The sequence below is a fragment of the Anser brachyrhynchus genome (genome assembly GCF_964034855.1).
Source record: "Anser brachyrhynchus genome assembly, chromosome: 6".
In the NCBI taxonomy this organism is placed as follows: Eukaryota; Metazoa; Chordata; class Aves; order Anseriformes; family Anatidae; genus Anser; species Anser brachyrhynchus.
The window spans coordinates 21,584,207-21,601,301 of NC_137700.1; the positions used below are offsets into that span (position 1 = coordinate 21,584,207).

The window sequence follows — 17,095 nt, forward strand, 5'->3', positions numbered from 1 at the left end:
TTCCTTCAAGTGAACTGACAGTTGTTTTATGACTATTTCAAGGCAACTTTCAAGTGCGAAAGTATAATATTTTATTTATTTTACTGTGGTCAAAAGTCTGGTGAATTTATTACGTTGAAACTGAAGGATGTCTGAACTTGTCCTGATCAGTTATTTACTCTTAGCTCACAGAAGGAGCATTTCCCATACTTCATTTCTTATACTAACTGAAGCGATGATGCAGCATGATTATTTCAAGAGCCATCAGGCTCTGGCTATCTATTTTTATGGCCTCGAGTACAGCCATCTCTGGGTTCTTCATATGCTATGCCAGCAGAGCTTTTGGTTATTGTTATGGATGAGCATTAGACTGCAGAATGTGAAATAAAAGCACAGCTCGGAGGGCATTTGGGGAAATGTTATCTGCTGTCCTCGATGCTCTTCCTAAGGCATGGAGAACATGGACATTTGCTGTAACTCAGCAAGGCTGCTTAAGTTTGTATAGGATCCACCTTCTTCCACCTACATTGTCTTAAATATATTCTCTGGATTCCTTCTGTGGCTGATGAAGGCAAAGAGACACCTCCTAATGGGCACTGCAGGTATCTGGTGCGTAGCCCATGTGATTATTCAGGAATCTCACACTGTAGATGCTAGTCTTTTAGATGGCTACATTTAGGTGAGAGGAGCATCAATACAGAGGATGCAATTCACGTCCTACTTTGTAACTTAGTAAGAACTTGGATTGGACATTACATGTTATAAATTCCGTGTTCAGTTCAAACTAAATTCATTCTGTCTGGTACCTTTGGGAATGAATTGGAGTGCCCCTCTTTTTAGTAAATTTCATTGTCCATGATGGAAAAAAGATGCTGCTATTGTAATCCTCTATCTGTGAGTCCTAAACTCTCTATAATTTTTGTTTGATATATCACAACAGACTGTAGACTGTTTTTCAGTACTAGAAATAGCATAGTAGGAGTCAGAAGTCTGAGTCTTAGACAAAGATTCTGTTTTAAAACCACTGAATTAAATACTGCTATTTATCCTACAGAGCATCAGATCATTATGAAGTAACAATCAGGTACAGAGAGGCAGACTGGAGTGTGTAATGAGAAACCTGGTCAGTGTAACAGGCAATAGTCAAACTGCTTAACTGTTATCCTGTGAGATTTTTGTGTTGTGAATGCCGAATAACAGGTGGGTTTAGGAACAGTCATGGAGGAGGAGGAGGAGAAGAAGCTTGGCTTTGTCAGAGCTCACTCATGTGGAGCTCTTCTTCTGCCCAACAGAGCACTAAGGGAAGTCAAAGTCTTTGCTTCAAGATGTGACAAGTGGGTGATGGAGGAATTGTAAGCCAGCTGGTGGCAACAACTGGCCTTCTGATGCTGACTAAGGGATGAGAGAACTTCAGCTGTGTGCATACATAGCAATTATTATTTTTTTTTTTGGCTTTCAGTTTGTCTCCCCTCATTCATTCCACTTAGTAAATTTAAACTTTCAACATCTTTTTGGAACTATAAATTTTAAATTAAGGATAGCTTTTTTCCTGCTGCTTTATTTTCTTAAACTACGTCTAATTCTCAGTTGTTTTGTAAGGGTATTCACATATCTAATACACTCTCATTCATTAAGACCATCAAGCTTTGAATTAAGATTTAAAATACAGTTGTTTTGGAAAGGGATAGTGGAATACTCCAAATTTCTTATCTAAATCCTGTTTTTCAGACTAGGTAGCAGATAGTATGTATTTGATCAGCATGCACAGAACTTAGAAAACTGATTGATCTTTTAAAATAAGCTCAACATATCTTTAGTATAATTCAGTATTTGCTTTAAAAATGAAAGTCTAATAGCTGGCGATATAATAAAAAGGACTATACCATCTGCTAGCTGTATATAATTATATTAAAAACATCAGTCTGTACTTGATTCAACAATTTTCAAGAGCTTGTTAACCTTTCAAATTAGATTTGTACTATCAATTATACTTAACAAGGAACTTTTTATCCATGGCTTTTATATTTCCTTAATTAGTTTCATAACTCATTTTAGGTATTTTTTTTTAATACACTAATGTCACTGCCATACAACCCCAGCAGGATTTTCACATCTTGTTTCGACTTCCCACTTCTCTTTCCCCACTCACCCCACTGTTACACTTTGGTAATGATGAATGCTATCACCTCCATCTCCACTCCAATCAGCCCACGCTCGCTGTGTGGCTCACTTGAAATAGTCATATTAAATATGTAAAGGGCCCGACTTTTTGTCTCTGAGAGTACTGGTGTGAATGGGCTCTGCAGTCACCCAGGTTCAGACTGTCATCTTTAAAGAATGGATTACAGATATTACATAATTACCTCTAGCACTATCCATGCAGTTTTAAAAAAGATGTGAGAAAGGCTTTTTTTTTGCCTCTGAAACTTTCAGAGAATTCTCCTCGGTGAGTTGTTCTCACCTTGATCCTTTCGAGGCAAGACCTAAGCACGTAGTGTGTGTAGTAACAGTTTCAGCGCTACCTTCAGACGGTGCGATGCACCCGTGATGGATAGCTCCATCTCACCAGCACTCAAAGCAAGTCAGAGATGTAATGGCATTGCTGTCCAGAGGTCCTTTTCCACAAATAATACCTGACGTAGTCATTGAGATGAAAAGAGATTCTGCAGCCCTGGTATCAGCATCTTACTAACACCGTCAGTTATGCACAGGGGAAGGATCCTACAGTTGCTGTATGAATGGTGAATGCTGTGTGCTCACTGCAGTCAGTTAATCCTCTTCTGTTTAATTCTACCTAACCTCCCCCCCAACAAAGCATTGTTGAGAATATTCAATATTGAGAATAAATCTCAATAGAGTTTATGATTTTTAGGAGTAAGGTAGAAGAAGCTCCACTGTTCAGGAAAACCAGAAAAAATGACATAGCATTAGAAAATATTTTAAAAATCAAAATGACAGTCTCAAAAGCAGAAAGCTTAAACAATAGGAAAACAAAACAATAAAACCTAAACAACAAAACCTAAACAATAGGAAAGCCTAAACCTAAAACCTAATCAAAACCTAAATCAGCTGTAGTTAGTCTGGATCCAAATTTTTGGATATTACAGTTTTTTCATATCAGTAAAATTCTAATCACTCACCAGAAACTGCTTTCACACAGTCTCATTTTCCATACATTTTTTTATGCTTTATTTTAACTTTTAACATGATATTTTTTATGACTGTTTCCAAAATATGTTTCAGAAAGCATACATTACATGTTAGAGTACTATATTGCAACCAGCAATAACGTTCGTAGCTTAGGAGTCCCGTTTCTTTCCATCTTTTCTTGCCTGTCACATTTTCTAGGCTTTGGTTACTTTACATCTTTCTCGAAGGCTCCAGCAGAGATCTCCTTGCTGAGTGGAACAGAACATAATTACACGTGTACAGCAGTCCGTGCTCCTGTTTGTGTATATCAGTACGGGGCTTTTCTGCTTCAGTAGGGCACTGCTGAATCTTGCTCGTTTTGCGACCTGCATTAGTTCTTGAGAACAGCACCCTGACTAATTATTCCTCAGCCTGAGCTGGTGAAGTCAGGAACAGCTGCCTATCCACTGAGCTCTGTAATTCTGCTTTCCTGCTGTCTGTTTGCTAAAAGTTGTCATCCAGCTTCCTAACCTCCAAGTTAATAAGTACTGAATAGTGCTGGCCATGGAAGGACCTGCAGAGCTCTGCTGGAGTCACCTGTCCACTTTTAAAGGGAACCCTTGATAATGAACTCCCGTGTGCACGTGTTCGTGCAACTTTCCATTTTTAGAGTGATTATTGGTTTTGTGTGTGCCTGTTTTCAGCCTCCTGGCATCCTGGCACTCCATCCATCTCCCAGGAGTTCTCTAAGAAGACCACATACTTTTGTCATTGGTTTTTATTGTGCTCAGCTCTCTCCAATATTTGACAATTTTAACAAAAACAACAAAAAAAGGTGAAAAAATAAAGGGGGTGGGGGTGGGGTTTAAACACTTGGCCTTCCAAATGCTGTCACCTGCAAACTATTAAAAGACAGGCGATCCTGCCTGGGACTGTGGCAATTCTGTGCAGCGCCCTACAGATTGTAATGCCCTACAGAGATAGGGAGCTTTTATGCCCACCAGCAATTCAGGCTAGCTGGGAAACGTGTAGCAGAGCGATTCCTGTCATTCCTATTCTCCATTTTCCTCCTGCCTACCAGTTCATGCAGGGTAATATTGGGAAAGTAGTCCCTCATGTGTCCTTCTGCAGCTCCACCTGAACAACTTAGTTGGTGGCTGCATGATTAAATAAAAGTTAGGAGAACGTGTTCAAAGAGGCAGAGAGAACATTCTGTGAGATTTTAAAGGTTTACATTGAAGGGGAGGAAAAAAAAAAAAGAAATAAACTGTTAATTTTTCAGTACAAGTCGTTTCTACCTGTACTCTTATTATTTACCCTGCTGAATGTCTTGAGGTTCTGTGGGTTATTTTTTTTTTAGAAAAAAAAAAACAACACGCAATTAAGTGAAGATGGAATAATAAGAAGTGTATTCAGTAATCTTTGTTTCACAGCACCGTACCTTAAAAAACTGCATCAGTTCTGTATATATCAATAGGCTCCAGTACATTTTAAGTGGTTTTAAGTTCTGTGCCTCATGTATAGTCTGCAGGCCACTGCAGTAAGGCAGTAATTTGTAAGAGAGCTCATCCTCAGCTATTTCCAGATATGAAACACAAGGCAAGGCACTGCATTTGCAAAGTTGGCTGCTGCCATGATATGCAAAAATAAATAGTTTGCTGAAACCTTGAAATGTTGTCTCAGTCCATAGTCACTCACCATGTTTTTGGCAAGTTACATGAAAATCACCATGGAAATGAAGGTACTGCATAATGCTTAACTTAACTTATGACTAGGGTAAATAATGTGTAAAATGAATGGAATTATTAAAGGCAGAAATTAAAACAAGGCTACTTAGTACAGTATACAGGCTCAAATTGAAATTCTAAGGTTAGTAGTGTAGATATCATAAGAAAGTATATTACATTATTATTTGGTATTATGAGGGGTAATTCCTACAGTTCTTTATTATTAATTTTTTCTTCCTTGTGTTCCTTTAAAATAGTCACAGTAATATCACCTGTTACTGACAATACCGTCAAATTCACAATAGTATTTTACAGTAGGACGTAGATTAAGTGAAAATAAAGGGCAATAAAGTACTGGAGACCTTCCTTGGGCCTTTGGTCTCCATAGGTAAAGACAAAGGGAGCAGATCCCTTGCAGATCACAGGGTGGAAGTCTTGGCCTCGAGGGGTATGGATCTGCTTCATCCGTGAATATACATTTCATGAGAAGCATATCCCAGACTTGGATATTTGTTTATTTTTGTCTCCTTCACTTGAGTTCTAATGAATCTATAGCTAAATGTCTACAGCTAAATTAAAGCATTATTTTTGCATAGCATTTCAGTGCAAATTGATTATATTTTAAATAAAAAATAGTGCTTTAACTTTTCAAAGTCCTAGACATTCAGATATTTTACTATTACAGAAATTCATAAATCAGCACTGCATTATTTAACGAAGTATATTAGTGCATTTAGTGAACAAAAACAGTCCTTGAAAACTTGTCTGGCTTAACTTCTCTCTTCATTTTTCTCCCAGATGATTTATATTCCTTAGTCATGTATGTGTTTGTTCAACAGCAATGCTAGTTTTATAAGTATGAAACATAAATGTATTTAAAATAATTTAATTTAGTTATGCCTTGTACTAAGTATAGAGATACTTAAACATGGGAAATTTAAAAAACAATTCTACTTTTTAGCAACTTAAGTATTTGTTTCACAGCATTGTAACAGTATCCGTAATAAACTTGGTGCTTCTAATCTAGATACCTGTTTCTGAGACAAAGAACTGAGGCACAAGGTTTTTTTGAAGCAGGGAGATGCATGGATGCCTGATTCGAAATGAAAGAGTCTGTATTTCTGGTAAGAACAACTATCCACATTTATTTCCAACAAATGATGACAACAAATCCAGCGTAGACTTGTAGAATATTAGATATAAACTGCATAGAATTCTTCAGATTGTATGCGTGCAGTAAAAAAGTGAGTTCTTCCAGAGAACACTGTAAGAGTAACAAAAGTATTTGATTCGTGTGTCATGTGCTCTACCAATGTTAAGACCTTAGTTTAAGAAGAAAAAATAGTTACACATATCTGTACTGTGTGATGGGCTACTTACAACTTTATTGTGGAAACCTCTCCTTATATCTGTCATTTCCTGGATGCAGGTTTCTTGCTGGAAAGGCTTACTGCCAGATTTTAATTAATTTAATTTACAAAGAGTGAAAGTGGTTCTGAGCATTCAGGAGACGTCACCTGGAGAGTTAGAATTAATTACCCTGTTATAGTATGTAGTACTTTCTCCCAGAGTATGACCTTTAAAGATGCTTGCACTTACTTCTAGGTTGTATAAGGAAGAGAGTAAGGTCAGAAGATAAACCAAGTGCTTGCTTGGGAGAGTCCACTTGTAGCTTCTGACCTGGTGTGGACAGTATGAACTCATGTTTACTTATATACCCTTTAGGTACTAGTGCAAGGTAATAAATCTGCTGTCTATGAACCTAAGGAGAACAAATGAAACTAATAATAAGATGAGCTCATAATAAATATAAAACGTAGGGTATAAAGGACAGGGTAGACTATTTCCTAAACTGGATATCTCAACCCATTTCAGTGAATAACTGCACAAATAAACTGTTATTCATTTTGAAGGTTAAGCTAAAATAATACCTTTAAAACACTTGAGTAAAGTTTAAATGCAATCTACTATTTACAATAAAGCATTCCCAGTGTTAGACTCAACTCCTTCCCAAATTGATTATATTCTCTTTTGAGCAGAACTAAGTTTCAAGCACCTAATTCAAGAAGAGTCATCCATCTTCCTTTCTGCTAGCCAGACAGCTCGATATTCCAGTTTCTTTAGAAAGTCTAACTTGCCAATTGAATAGATTTTTTTTTCTTTAGCAATACAGGCTCTCTTTGGGTAGTTCCAAGTCTGCTTAGTATTTATCTTGTTTGTGACAGACATTCATTTTGCAAACGAACTCGTATATGCATCAGAAATGAGAAAGAAGTATAATTTAAAAGATAAATGCTGTTTTACTTATAATTTTAAAGATCTCTAAATATTAATAAAGATTTTATTTAAAGATTTAGAGATATTTTATACATACTCTAAAGACAAAAAGCAATTGTTGTTACCTGGGAATGTATATTATGATTTCATATTATTTTAATGTATTGGTTTTGCTTTTTTTTTTTTTTAATCAGTAATAAATAACTAGATATTATGGTCATGAATCTCATTAGGAATACATCCAGCTACTTCTGTAGAAAATGCTGGTATCTTATGTTTTAAGAAACATCATTCTTCTTACATGACCCTGGAATAATGATACTTCATATTGCAGAGCAAATCAAGCAGAGAAGTGATCAGGAGTTAACCAAGTAACTTCAAATCACAAAATTGTTTGGCATTGATGGATTGAATCCATCAGTGATGTCAATCATAAGACTAGTACAACGTGGCTTTTGTAATGAACTTGGCAAGGGTACATTGTTTTCTGTCCAAACACAACAGCCAAGGAAGAAATGCTGTTTTCAAATCCCTAAGTGATCTAACTCCATATTTTTCACAGCTAAAAATGGACATTTCTGTTGGCATTTATGTTCTTTACTGTCACTGGTTATGAACCAAATGCATCCTGGCAGTGGCTTAAAAAAAAAAAAAAAAGAAAAAAGACGACTCAATAAGCAATCACCTTTACTATTAGCACTTTCATTTATAGACTTTATTTGTGCAAGGATATTCCAACTCCTAATGTGATCAGCATTTTCCCAGAGAAGGTGAAAAGACCACCTTTGAATTTTTGATCAAGTACAAAATGCACAACAGAAGTCATATAACCTCTGTGGTGCTTCAGGTGTAAAACTGCCCTGTGTAACGGTTGGAGTCTAGTATTGCAGCTCCCAAGAATTGAAACACAGCTGTGCGACAGTACTCAGCCAACTGTGGCGTTACAATAAGAGTGTTGTAATTAAGGCAGGGGTGGAACTTCAACTTTGAACAAGTATTTTTTCATTGCTGATACCATTCTTCCAAAAGCTTCTGTCAGGTTTAAAATTTCTCACATTGTTCTGCCATGTTCAAATGTCAATAAAAAACATTTCTGATCTGCCAGGAATTACAATGATATTTGACTTAGATCACCAGAATAGTTTTTTTGTTTGTTTGTTTTGTTTTGTTTTGTTGTTGTTTTGAGGAATGGTCCAGAGACATCAAAGATTACAACGGTGGTGTGTGAATGTACAAAACCGAAACTGTCACATCTTAACAATGCTCACTTGGGGTAAGCTTGAGGGTAGGACTTAGAAACTCGGAGGTAAGCACAAACTGAGACAATTCAACAGAATTCAACTTCTGGTTGACCAGTCTTTTCTCATACTTTAATGAATCTGCTTGGTAGAGTACCATGGGGCAAAGCCCTAGAGGGAAGAGGGGCCCAAAAAAGCCACTTGATATTCAAGGATCACCTCCTCAGGTGCTGAGAAGTGATGCATCCCAACAGAGAGGAAAGAAGGCAATAACAGCAAGAGGCCTACATGGATGAACAAGGAGCTCCTGGCCAAACTCAAACAGAAAAAGGAGGCCTACAGAGAGTGGAAACAAGTACAAACAGGAATCAGATTAGGAAAGACAAAGCCCTTTTAGAATTACTTTTGGCCAGGGACATAAAAGGCAACAAGAAAGGCTTCTGTAGGTACATCTGTAAAAATAGGAAGAATGGCAAAATTGTGGGCCCTCCCTGGAAGGAAATGCGAGATCTGGTCACCTGGAATATGGACAAGGCTGAAGTACTCAATGACTTTTTTGCCTCAGCCTTCACCAGCAAGAACTCCAGCCACATAGCCTGGGCTCCAGATGGCAAAGGAAGGACCAGGGAGAATGAAGAAAAACACACTGTAGGAGAAGATCAGGTTTGAGACCATCTAAGGAACCTGAAGGTTCACAAGTCCATGGGACCTGAAGAGATACACCTGTGGGTCTTGAAGGAATTGGTGGACACAGTGGGACCGAGTGCACCCTCAGCAAGTTTGTCGATGACGCTGAGCTCTGTGGTGTGGTTGACACACCACAGAGAAGGGAAGGGATGCCATCCAGAGGGACCTGGGCAGGCTCCAGAGTTGGGCCTGTGTAAGTCTTGTGAGGCTCAACAAAGCCAAGTGCAAGGTCCTGCACCTGGGATGGGGCAATCCCAAGCCCAAATCCAGGCTGGGCGGAGAATGGACTGAGAGCAGCCCTGAGGAGAAGGACCTGGGGGAGTTGGTGCGTGAGAAGCTCGACAAGAGCCAGCAACATGTGCTTGCAGCCCAGAAAGCCACCCATACCCTGGGCTGCACCAACAGCAGCGTGGGCAGCAGCGTGAGGGAGGGGACTGTCCCCCTCTGTTCCACTCATGTGAGACCCCACCTGGAGCCTGCATTCAGCTCTGGGGCCCCAGCACAAGACAGATGTGGAAGTATTAGAATGAGTCCAGAGGAGGGCCAAGAAGATGATCAAAGGGCTGGAGAACCTCTGCTATGGAGCCAGGCTGAGGGAGCTGGGTGTGTTCGGCCTGGAGAGGAGAAGGCTGTGGGCCTAGAAGCCTGGGCTGGGGGCAGGGGGCCCAGTCCATGGAGGGGGGCTTTAAGGGCCCTTCCAACCCAAACCATGCTGTGATTCTGTGAAACAGGAAGAAGTTCAGTAGGAAGCAATTCAAGGTCGTTCATTTGGGGAGTAAAAATAATTTCAGGTGGAATTTAGAAGGGATGGAGAAGGAGGAGCGGAGTTCAAGTGCACAAGTGGTATTGCATGATGACTGTGAGTCACTAATGAGATACAAGGCTAAAAAAGGTAAATGAATCTTAGGAGCTCTGTCAAACATGACCAAAGATGTAATAATGTGCAGTTAGACCTCATTAGCTTGAGAAGTGATATGGATGCAGGGTGAGGAAAGAGCCTTTTAAACTGAAAACTTGGGCTGGTGAAAGAACAAAAGGTTTAACATTGGTTATGGCTACATTAAAGCTAGACGTCAGAGTAAGCTTTCTGTACCCTAGGGCACTGGGATCCCAGAACAACCTTCTAATCAGAAAAAGGAGAGCAAAACGAATAATTACGTTGCTGGGTGAGTAGCTCAGTCTATAGAAGCAATTATCTGATGTGATCTTGCAGTAAGCCTAACGAGCCAGGAAGGAGTCCTGCTCAGTTCCAATCCCTAATGCCTGGAGCTGGGTTTTGTATTGGAGAAACACATCCCCTGTGTGGGGACATATCCCCTGTTTCCTCTGTGTGCCTTAAAGACCTGCCCAGTTATTCTGCAGGGACAGTGATGCTCTTTCCCTTTGTTATCTATTCTCTCGAAAGCCTAGGACTCATCCTGAGCTCTACAAAAGGTTGACCTGCAGCACACAAACAATTATGCTGGTAAAACCAAGGCTTAGAAATATGTAGATACCCATGTCACTGTGTATATAGCCATTTCTACGCCTTTCATGTTTAAGATATATTATTGTGCCTAAGTTTTAAAGAGTACTGTATTATGATTTTAAAATATTGCTTGAAGTATGTCAACAATTATGGTTCCAATCTTCAAAAATTTTGCCTTGAATAACTTTGATTTTACACATTTTATGCCTTAGGTCTATTTTTCTTTTTTTAAAGTAAAGACAATTTGTCTTTCTTGCTGCACTCACATGCCTGCCTTTTCAATGGCATCACCTCCATTTGCATGTGAAGGCTGAAAAATATTAGCATTCTACAAAAAAAAAAAAAAAAAGAGAGAGAGATTTAGAGAAGCATGTAATCCTTCTGTTTGATGGTAAAACAATGATGCCGAACATGTTCAAAAATATCTGTTTTTATTCTTATCCAGGACCCATTGCTTGATGATGTGGAGTAAGTGCTTCATGCTGATTGAAGCAAGCAGCAAAATTATCCCACGCCTCACCCCTCACACACAGGAAGAAAAAATAGACCCGTAATCCAGCAGAAACTTATAATGTCACACACGGTTGTATCACCTGCTCTAGGAAACAACATGGGCATTTCATTTAATATTGGAATGAGGTTACTGAAAACAAAACCAACTATAAAACTGCCACCTGTTACATGTGTTGCACTGAGTACAGTAATCAACTCAGTGACCCTGCCAAGAAGTTGTAGATTTGCAGAAAGGAAAAATTTAAACTTAATATTGCTTGATACAAGTGAATTGCATTGTGGATTGGTGTTTTTTTTTGTTAGCACTGAAGGTTGAACTCATCCTGTTTGTTGATTAAAAGGTAAGAGTAAAGACAAGGTAGTTTTGCTGAACTGGAACATGTGGCTTTCCTGGTATGGCAGGTTAATTTGTAGTTATTATAATATAACCAAGGTGATACAGCACGGAAAGTTATTCCTTAGCATCATAGCCAGGGAGGTTAAGAAATGGCTGCAAACTGAACAGGCAAGGTAGATAGAATAACCTGTGAAAAGCATATATAAGGAAGTTTTTATTTAGAACTTAACTCAGGGTGATATTTTGGGAGAACACGGCACATTTTTTTTTTTTTTTGTGATTAATTTGGTTAGGAACAAAGAAATGTGCTTTTAGATTTCTCTTTCTGTTTATATGATCTAGGAATGTAGTAACTTCAGAATGATTGTTTAGAATGAAATGGATATAAGAAAAGGAAGGGTTACCTAGACTGCAACTAATTTGACACGTACCGTGTCATTAGCTATGAAATAAAATTTTCCATGACACTTTCTATCTTTCCTTTTGGAGGAAGTTAATTATATTTAAAGATGATAAACACCAATCTGATTTTCTTACAGTGTTTTTTTTAAACCAAGTGGCTTTAAGTATTTATAAAATACATCTGGAAGAACCAGTTTAGAAAACATATGAAACCTTTCCAGAATTCATTCTAAGCACCAATCTAATTTAATTTAACAAAATAGAAAACTGAATACAAGCTGTCTGTATCACTAATCCTGTTTGTGAAATTTTCTTAACAAACCCTGAAATGTGTATTATAATCCCTTTAAATTTGATTTCTGTTTTAAAGGCATTCTATGCAATCAATAGAAAAGCTGGCATTCACTTCAAATAAAAACTTTAGCAGGTTCTTGAAATCATAATTTCTTACATTTTAAAATACAGCAAAAATCTTTCCACTGATGTCTGTGGAGCAACACTCACTGGGGTCAATGGCCAGCTGAATCAGTCTGCAAAAAATCAACCCCTTTGAATAACATTTCATTACTATTCTATTTCAATAAAACCCTTTATGAGGCTACAAGTTCCATACAGATGGTACTAATTATGTCTTGTTGTTTTTAAGATGTTTTTTTTCTTCTAGATTTATTTGTCCACATATCAGCAAAACACAGAACACTGTTATATATAATGTCTGCTCATTTAAGCATAAAATCATATTAGAACAAGTAATTCTTTAATTATTGCATACGCTATATCACTGGTAATACAATTTAGGGGAAAAAAAAAGTTAAGCAAGCAGCAGCTAGTTATTAATAAATCACAGGGTCTTGTGTCACATACACCCTGGTACAGAACAAGTGCCCAGTGACACTACTTAAAAGCTGCTTGGGAACACAGAAAGCAGCTAACCTTTCTATGCCGTATGTGTGTGCTTATTTTCAAGGATTGAACGCGTTTGGAGTAAAGCAAGAGCTCTGTCGTTGGCTGAACTGAGAACCGGGCACATTGGATGCTAACAGTGGTGGTAAATCTGGGGATTAAAATTGATCTTCTGATGTAAGACAGAAATCAATAACTGTCATAATCAGCGACAGTTAATTACAAGTTAAAAGCTATGGTGGCTCTTAAGCATGTAAAGAGTAGTGTGAGCAGGAAGGGACAATATCACCCAAATGTATGACTTTTTCCCCACCTGTCACAGCTGGTGGCTTGGTGCTTTCTCCTGTGAAGAGGAACTGCCCCAAGAGCACATGGACAGGAGGGAAATTAAGTTAACCTGAAGAGAAGTCACTGTCACCAGCTAAGCACTGGTTTGCCTGCCACAGCAGGCTCTTCGTGTCCCCGCGGGATTTCTGGACATTACCAAGGCTTTACTGGCATGGTCTCACAAAGCACACAACAAGAAGGTCCTACGTGCAGGTCTTTGAAGAGATCTCTATGGTAAGGTAACCTTTGAATATCTGCTCTGTGGCTTTTCTGATTATCCTGTGACTACACAGGACTTGGATGGAAGCAACATTCACTGGAACAGGCTGCCCAGAGAGGCTGTGGATGCCCCCATCCCTGGAGGTGTTCAGGACGAGGTTAGATGAGGCCCTGAGCAACCTGTTCTAGTGGGTGGCATCTCTGCCCATGACAGGGGGTTGGAACCCCATGGTCTTTGAGGTCCCTTCCAACCCAAACCATTCCTTGATTCTATGATCTCAGTCCTGTACAGGAGACGCTGAGTTACTGAGTGCTTCATTCAATTGTGCGTGTTCTGTTTATATTTTCTCCACATCTCATATTTTATATGCTTTCTAGAGATGTGTAATATATGTAGAATTTGTAATTATTTTATAATTTGCTCTTATTTCTCACTATCCAGCTCTATTTCAGCTGGACATACATTAGTTTTGGTCATGTCGAGTCTGTTTTGCCTGAGACAGTAACTGGTAAGTGATTTCCTTGTCTTTATCTCAACCCACAGCTTATTTTATCCCTCTGTCCTGCTGACAGCTGACCTGCCAGCCAAGCTCAGCTCACCATGGTTGAGTAGTGTTTGTGGAGCACATCCAGCTTATAGAACGTGTGTTGCTGAGAGCAAAAAATAAAAAATAATAAAAGAAAATAATAAAAAAAGCCTACAGTTTTCCAGAAGTAGGGTGGATATTGTTAACACATCATATCAGTGCTTTCAAAGCCTGACTAAAGTAATTCTGATGTTTATGGAGTTAGCATTAAGTAGTTTGGTGTCTAATGCTGTGAAATAACCCTATAGATGAGCAATAAGAGCACATCCATACTGAATGCAAGGGCCTGAATGTGGACTTTTCAGTTTGGTTGTGCACACTGAAATCGAAGGTGGTCAGAGAAATGCAACAAACTGGTCTGGGAAACAAACATCACTAGTGCTGTGTTCCTTTGCAACAGTCTTACACAGGTCAGGGTGCAAAAGATTTGACAGGTTATGTGCCAGACTAAATGGTCTAAGATTTCAAATGGTCTTGGGATAAAATTGGAGAGCGGTACTTGTCATAATAGGGCTATGGAATTAAATATGAATGCAGCGTATGGCAATCAATTAGTGTCAGTGACAAAAATACTATTTCCTCAGTTACAGTGAGAGTGGATGATGCAGCAAAGCAGAAGTAGAAGGCTGATGCGAGAGTAGGAGAAGGGAAAAAATAACTTCTTTGGCAAAGGTAGGGAAGATGTCACATGAAATGTTTAGAAAAGAGGATGATTTTTATGTGCTTGCTCAACTATAAGAAGTGATGTTAAAAAAGCTGGTCTTGTTTAAAAATCTTATTGATGTGAATTTGAAACTGGTTTGATAGCCACTCTTTAACTGGCAGGATGTAGATTGCTGCTTCATGGGAAATGGAGTGCAATTAGTAACTTTACACAGCTGCAGACAGTAGTCAGCAGTAACTTTGGGGCATTTCTGATTTCAGCTACATGTGAAACAATATTGTAATGTGTAGTAGCCTTGCTGGTACAAAATTCCCCATAGGTCTGTCTCCACACAATAACTGCTTTTTACAGTCAATGCTGTTTCTCTCACATCATCTTTGGCAAGGACCACTTGGGGTTTTCCCTTGCACTGGAGTCTGGGGAATGGTTTGTTTCCTTGGAGCATCTGGAAATTTCATCTGAAAAACTCTTTATGTCAGGGCCTTGGGACCTGACAATGCCTTTGATCTCCTGGTTTTCTGTAGCATGACAGCTTTTGTAGCTCTTGGTCTTTTTGTGGGCCTCAGGTATCTCTCCCCACAATGATTTGCAGAGCATTTTTGACCCTTTATAGTTAGGTTAAAGGCACATCCTACAAACCATTCTGGATTGAATGTCTGTTAAAAGGTTTCAAGTGGATCCTGTGACTGATAGCCCAGAGAGTCCCAACCAGCCCTGCTTTCCTAAACTTTGAGGAGCATTCAGAATGAGACTTAACAAAACATAAATATTCATATCAATATCTTGGCAAAAAAATAAAAATAATTTAAAAATCTAGAACAAACCAAAACTGTTGTTCTCTTCTGTCACAGAAAGAAAACATTCTTACAACCATCTGCAGTCATAAACTTTCAGTTTATTTTACTTGTATTAATATGCCCACAGATGTGATGTACATAAATGAAGTAAATATTGATTTATAAACTTTTCAGAGTTTTCATTATATGGAGAAGCCATTATGCAGTTAATATGTGCTAAGAATGATAATTTACTTAATCTGCAGATTATTTTGAGTTGAGCAGAGACAAAAAGCAATGTAAGATCCTGCCCACATGTTGCTTTCTTTACATATCTCACTAGTAAGGTTCACGGTTTGGAGCCCAGGGATGTTCATGGTTTGACTGATACCTACAGTTTCTTTTTACCTTGTCTGATTGACAGTGTTAGACAACATGAGATGCAATGGTTTGTACTGACCAACTCTGAGATAGCTATCCTAATGTCTTCAGTTTAGACTTCCCCCCCTTACCAACTCCCTGTCAATAATATGGCATCAGCTTCCATGAATGTAGTTATTCTTTATCTGATTTATAGTGTATAAAATTGTAAAAACTGCCTCAACACAGTTGGGGTGCAGTGAACTGAAGATCAAGAGCTGGAATGAGGAAGGAAGGCAGGGACTTAGTAAACTATCTTTATGGAATCAAAACTCTTTTTTGGTTTTGATTCTATAACACAACAACAGCCTCCTTGATAACCTCATAACATACCTCTTTTAACTCTGCTGATTTTATGTAATTAATCCGTGTTCTGTATTTTAAATAAACATCTTGCAACTACAGCAACCGGTAGTCTATGAACTATTTTGAAGCAAGTTAGGTCAAAGACTGTCTCATCTTGTCTAACTCAAGTGCATAGATAGGTTATTTTTGTTAATTTTAGTATTTTCTTCATTGCAAGCTTCATACAAAACTAATTTTGTTTGATATAAGTCCTCAGCCTTTGACTTCAGATGTGGATGAGGGGTAGGGCAGAGGCAGTGAATGTTCTGCAGCCCCATTCTGCATTTTTCTTCCTGTGGGGTGAGTTATTTTAGCCACTGGTGAAGTACTGCTCTTCCGTGTGTGTTTACTTAGTGCTTAATCCGGATTAACAAACTAGACAGCTTTGTGTTTCCTCTTGAAGGAAACTCTAATAGGCTTGGTGGCACAGTAAGAGAGGGGAGATAAATATTTGTAGAGCTAAGTACAGAACACAGGTAATCATGCCAGCACATAGCCCCTAACTATATGACAAGGCTTCAAAGGTGACAAATCCAGGAGGAACTCAAGATTAGCTCAGAAACTTGGAATGCAAAGAATGACCAAAAAAAGCAATTCAGAGAGTATGAGCAAAAAGAGCATAGTTGTGTAGGGTTGTTGAGAACTCAATAGGAAGCACAGCTGTGGACTTACTCAAGGCCTGTTTTATAGGGGGGCACTCAGCAGTGGGGACACTCGGATTCCTTTTCGTGACATAGTGCCATAGGTTGATGATGGGAAGCATAGCCTGATGATTGTCAAAGTTGATCAATTACAGAAAATAAATAAACCAAAAAGAAAAAAGAAAAAAAAGAAAAAATCTTTTTTTGAGCAAGGGACCTTTGGGATAAAAAGGATAGGATTTAGTCAAACAAGGGTGGTGGAACAAGAGGCTTCATGTTCCTTTCTATCTCATAGGTATCAGCTCAGCAGTTTGGCAGTTTGTGGTGGAGATATCTCTCTTGCTAGTTCTTTAAATCATTACCAGATATGCTTTCAATTCTAGGTTTATAAAGAAACTGATGTGAGTTTAGGATACTTAACCTTTGCTGATTCTACAATTCTTTTTTCTTTATTTA

At 38.5% G+C, this 17,095-nt stretch overlaps 1 protein-coding gene across 3 annotated transcripts in view; it reads left to right on the forward strand.

The window, feature by feature from the left end:
* Positions 1–17,095, forward strand: part of LOC308197640 (uncharacterized protein) — a 628,187-nt gene that overhangs the window by 548,811 nt on the left and 62,281 nt on the right. The window lies entirely within an intron of this gene.